Source organism: Saccostrea echinata, unplaced genomic scaffold (genome assembly GCF_033153115.1).
Source record: "Saccostrea echinata isolate AGI-Se365-2 ecotype Australia unplaced genomic scaffold, CSIRO_AGI_Sech_v1 ptg000047l, whole genome shotgun sequence".
NCBI lineage: Eukaryota > Metazoa > Mollusca > Bivalvia > Ostreida > Ostreidae > Saccostrea > Saccostrea echinata.
This window is the reverse complement of record NW_026889796.1, coordinates 16,228,723-16,234,388: the sequence shown is the minus strand read 5'-3', so window position 1 is coordinate 16,234,388 and position 5,666 is coordinate 16,228,723. Positions and strand designations below refer to the sequence as shown.

The 5,666-nt window shown below is 31.5% G+C and overlaps 1 long non-coding RNA gene across 1 annotated transcript; it reads right to left on the bottom strand.

The window, feature by feature from the left end:
* Nucleotides 1-890: 890 nt before the first annotated feature.
* Nucleotides 891-4,282, bottom strand: LOC133203023 (uncharacterized). The gene is made up of 5 exons (XR_009723323.1): nt 3,737-4,282; nt 3,234-3,307; nt 2,700-2,748; nt 2,144-2,211; nt 891-1,271 (listed from the first exon to the last, which is right to left on the bottom strand). It is a non-coding gene; the product is annotated as an uncharacterized LOC133203023 (long non-coding RNA).
* Nucleotides 4,283-5,666: the final 1,384 nt, after the last annotated feature.

Genomic DNA, 5,666 nt, shown 5'->3' with positions numbered 1-5,666 from the left:
TGCAAAAACTGCAAATACATAAAATTGCAAGTTTAACAGAGAGATTGTTCAAAAGTGTGAACACATCAGTAAATAAAATCCACTTTTTCACAGTGTTGCCCAAATTTCATACAGTTCTTCATTGCAAAAGTTGTTTTTAAACATGCAAAACATTTTATAAAAATGCTGATTTTGTTTGCCCTAAAATTATACAAATGAATGAACAGAACAAAGTTTATGTCTTTTTTAATACCATAAAGTCATAAAAACACAACTAGTATTTAAATGAAATATTTGACAATGCTCAATTAAATTCCTTCAACTGCATTTGAAAAATACCAAATGTATCATGTACATGTACATGTACATGTTACTTTTACAGAGAAAATTTAAAGACAGCAACATTATAAAAAATTTTATTACTAAGATGATCTCTAATTTTAAATTGTCAAAAAAAAAAAAAAAATTAAAAACTCATTTGAAGCTACTACGCTGAAATAAAGCAAAATAATATTTGAATTAATATGACAAATAATGGCTATGCTGTTCTTAACAAGACAATTTTTATTGATATAACATTTGTATTCCTTTGTATAACTTTGATCCCCTGTTATGGCCCCCCTATTCTCTTGGGGGGGGGGGGGGGGGGGTCATGATTTGAACAAAATTTGAGTCTACATTACCTGAGGATGCTTCCATTTAAATATGACTAATTATGGCTTTGCTGTTCTTGAGAAGAAGATTTTAAAAGGCTTTTTCCTATGTATTCCTATGTAAAACTTTGATCACCCATTGTGGCCCCACCCTACCCCTGGGGGGAGGGGGGGTCATGACTGGAACAAATTTGAATCTTCACTACCTGAGGATGCACCCATATAAAAATGACCAATCATGGCTTTGCTGTTCTTGAGAAGAAGATGAAAATGTGAAAAGTTTACAACCACGACAACGACGACGACAGACAATGGACATATTTCGATCAGAAAAGCTCACTTGAGCCTTCGGCTCAGGTAAGCTAAAAAAAAGTTTCATCCTTTTCCTTTGGAATGCCGTCGACAGCTTGAAGCATCAACTCTGTACCTTGGCATGGTGCAACAGGCCCTATTGCTAAATGTACTGACTGTAAAATATTCCTGAACAGCATTGCAAATAGTCCAATTTCTGAGATACTTGACACTTTAAGGGAGGGTAATCTCCATTTGACAGGATATGCTTTGCATGATTGAACAATTTATGCTGAGATCTTTCATCTTTTGACCAATTTATATGCACTGATGATATGAATTCAAAATCTGTAAAAGCAATGACAAATTGATGTTTGAATTAAAGTTCATAATTGATATTGCAATAATTATGATAATCAAAGAAGACATTTTAGTACAGTAAATTTTCATTTATACCCAAAAGCAAAAGAGCATGTATTTTGATGTTCTAAATGACATTGGGAATTAGGGAATAATTTCAATTTTACAACAAAGGGACCTTGGCAATGCTAGCCTGAATCACCTTTATTTCCTATTTTGTAAGAGATCCAAATCCCTTAAATGGCTAATTGAGTTTAATGCAAACCTGCACATGATCCAAATATAAAACAAGCTAATTCAGAGAATTGTGGCCCCCACTTATGGAAAAAAATGAGGATGGAAGAACTGGACCAAAAAAAAAATGCAGATGGAAAAAGAAAAAGGTCAACCTTAACCTTTCAGCTGTTGGCCTTAAAGTCAATTGGTGTCTTTTTTTATTAAAGAAATAAATTCAAGACCTCAAAGAGAACCAAAGTTATCACCAGGACATTATTTATTGCAAGATATGAATTTTTCAACTAAACCTTTTAACTTTGAAATCAAAGGGGATTTCTTTAAGTCATTGGGAATTATGATATAAAATTTAACAGAAAAAGCTCAAGGGAAACTAAAGTTATTATTTGAGTTTTTTTTGTATTGTAGGAATTTCCAACCTTGACCTTTTGACCTCAAACCAATAGGGATCTTCTCTAGGCTGTAAGGAGTTGTGATATGAAATGATATTGCAAAAGCTCAAAGGCTTTAAGAGATATTGTTCCCAAATTAAAGTGTTATAGTACATACATGTGCAGACAGAATGACCAATGGACAGACCAATAAACATTTATTGGGGGGGTTGGGGGGGTTGGGGGGGCTGTTACCTGCAGGTATTAGGTCATATGTTTTCTGTTAAGTCCATGACTTCTTCCATTTTCCTCCACTCTTTGCTCTGTAAAATAATTGAAAAAGCCATGAAGTATATATACCCTTATACATTACAGTTAATGCTAAAAAGGCTAATGCTGAAACATTTTGAATGAATCATAATTAAATAATTTTAAAGCTCAAAACTTGAACTATATGGACTGGACTTTTCAGTTTATCAGTCACATATTCAGGCATCTTCACCATTTAGACCTTACTTCACATAAACTGTTCTTTGTTATTTTACTTATCAGTAATGTGAATGAGCAGTTACATGTATATTATCATGATTATAGTAACTTGTATGTATACATTATAAAATGTTAACCACATGTACAAACTCTGGTTCACGTCATTGAACTGCATGAGAACAATGTCCACTTGGTTATATTTTTCAGTGTGGAAATGAAACATATTTGTTAATTTTATTTTTTGAGATATTAAACATTGACATTATCTTTATTATTATGTAGAACCTTAAAAATATTATATTATATTACAGTAAGTGATCACCTGTTTGGTTTGATTCAATTGTTGCCTTGTCAATAGGAACACATTTCTGCTAAAGAATAAACATTAATTTTAATATTAACTATACAATACTTAATAATCCTCATAGTTACATGAATACTTATAACCAGTTATGTACACATAAAATGAAACAGAAATCACACTTGAGATTTTATTTTTAGAACTAATTCAAAACAATATGCAATTGAAATTTTATTTCCAAACAGGATCGGATCATTTACATGTGAAATGATCAAGATTATGAAACTATTGAGTGTAAAAGCCATTCATCAACATTTACTGTAGAATCCTTAATTTATGTGAGTACTAAATATACTCAAATGAGAACAAGAATTAGCAAGTGGACTGCTGCTCAAGAGTTTTCACTTTTTACATGTATTTCAGCTATAACATAATAAAAGCAGGTAATTTTGCTTCATAAGTGAAACTTGATGTATAAGTTACTGAGTAAATTTTAGAAATAATTTGATAAAACTTTTACATATAATTATAAACACACAGTATATGTATATGTACCTTTAAGCTCTTCCTTCAGCTTTACTTCCATACTGATTTTTTAAAGTGTGTTTCTATACATCTTTTGCATATACCTGTAACAATTAGGAATCAAATTAGTTGATAGATATAAATCATTATAGATTGGACATGTAAGTTGTATAAACTTGATATCAATAGGTTTTCACAAACTATAAACACAAAGTCAGTAAATATTTCCAATTATGATATCACTTTGTGATATTATATTTACATGTATAGGGTTGTCCTTAAGACCTGTGGGACTGGGGAATTTCTTCACCTATAATGACATAATTCCCCAATTACTCTGGTATTGCCCTCTCAACCCTCACTAAGGGGAGGAACCCCCAACATGCTTTTTTTTTTATAAATCTGTTTCATTTCTTATTGACAACCCAAATATCATGTACAGTGTCTCTCTGAAAACTTTAAGGTCAGAAATTAAGTTAATTTCAATGGTTTAGCAAAATTTCTTAAGTTTTTAAACTGCATAATGTTCTTACCAGTTCCAACAGGCAAAACCTCATTCAGCTTGACCCTCTCGGTTAACGGGTTTGCATAATAGCGTCTCCCCTATCAGGTATGGGTGACAACATGTTCTTTTTTCCTTTTCCAGTGTAGACCAAGTATATTTCTGTGTTTGACACATACATGTACATGTAGGTATGTTTACAGAAATTAGACTGTCCAAGTCCCATAACAGCTGTATGGTTCAAGATGGTTAACGATAAGAAGCGTTTCACGGACAGAAATGTCTTATGTGCTGCATTTAAAATACCTTGTATATTCAACTGAATCTATTTTACAATCTTTCAACAAAGCTAGAGATCTTTTATCATAATATTGTCCTCAAATCAACACTTCATCTTTTCGTCTGCCATTAAGACATCACACTTTTAATTCCTTTAAATAAGGAGAGTTCCACTAAGGGAGATAATTTTTCTAATAGTTTCAGCCAACTTCAATCTATTTTTAAATTAGCATAATGCCATTTGCAACCAAATTCCTTTTAACTATATATTGATTTTGAAGGATTTTTGCAATTAAACTGATATTTATAATGTTTTAAGCGTTTCTTGGGTTTTTACAGCATTCTAAAGATAGTGGTATTTTAAACACATTGATTTAATCTAATTTTAGACCCCACTTTTACAGAATCAGTGTTGATAAATGAAATTAAATACAATATTTCTAGTTAGAGCACTTCCTTTAAATTTATTTAATATGTAACATTTGAATAAAAGTGCATTTTTTCCTGCAATTTTTTTCTCTTAATCTATGGGTGTTTTTCAAAATATTTTCATAAAATGTGCTAAAAATAGAATGTAGGGCTATAATAGGGATCCCCAAAGGTACCTGACAGTTTTGATACTGGGATTTATTAGAGGACACATGATGCTAATCAGAAACAATAAAATCAGTCAAAATGATCACAATGCCTTTCATAATAAAATTTGGATTTTGCATGGTTTTCTCGTAGACACGCATTTAATCAAAGGTGGCGGCCGCTGTCGGCCATCGTACTTTTGAGCTCGATTACTGTTCGTTAATATATCATATTTCATTGTCACTGATTTTTCTTCCTCTTACTATGATTTTTGTTTCTTTACTTTAATATTCCCTTCTCGGCTTCTTGGCTTTTAATTTTCCATAGTTGTCTCTGATTTTTCTTGTTTTTCCTCCTCGACTGACTCTTTTTTCCTTTTATGTCTCTTGTCTTTGTTTTATTTTCCCCTATTGTGATTCTGATTTCTCTTTTTACTTAAAGAGACACCGTGACAGAAAAAGGGGGAAACTGACAAAAGTAGAATTTTTGCATGACACATGCAAATTTTGTTCAATCTTGATATTAGGTTTCAGAAAATTAAGGTTTCAGAATCTAAAAAATCCACTTCAAAGTAAAAATAATTTTTGTATGTCCCAACACAAAAAATTGCTTTACTTCTTCCTCTTTATTGTACGCACGCGCAGAAAAGTTGAAGAATTTACCATGGTGTCAATTCCATAGATATAAATATCGGATGACCGAGGATTTAGATACAATCTTCAATAAAGATGATCAGAACTTATTCCTCACTTCTGATTGCTCCATTTCAATGTTGTTTACAAGTTTCACGCTAAAAATAAAAGTCGCGTGACCTAGACATTGTTGACATCGACGATAACAACTAAGCGGTAGATACAACCTTTGTTTTTCCGGCACTTACATTTTGCAGTTCTTTTCTTGCTTTACAGTGCAGTTGAGTTGTCCAAACTTTGCTTTATTCATATTTCACATAAATATTTTGTTTTGTGATACAATGATCTTAATAGAAACACTTGATTTTGACTCATTATGTAACTTTAATAATATTTTATTTACATTAAAAAAATGAAATTCAATAAAATTTGTTTATTTTGAATATTAGTATTTTCAAAGAAGTGTTTACCGCC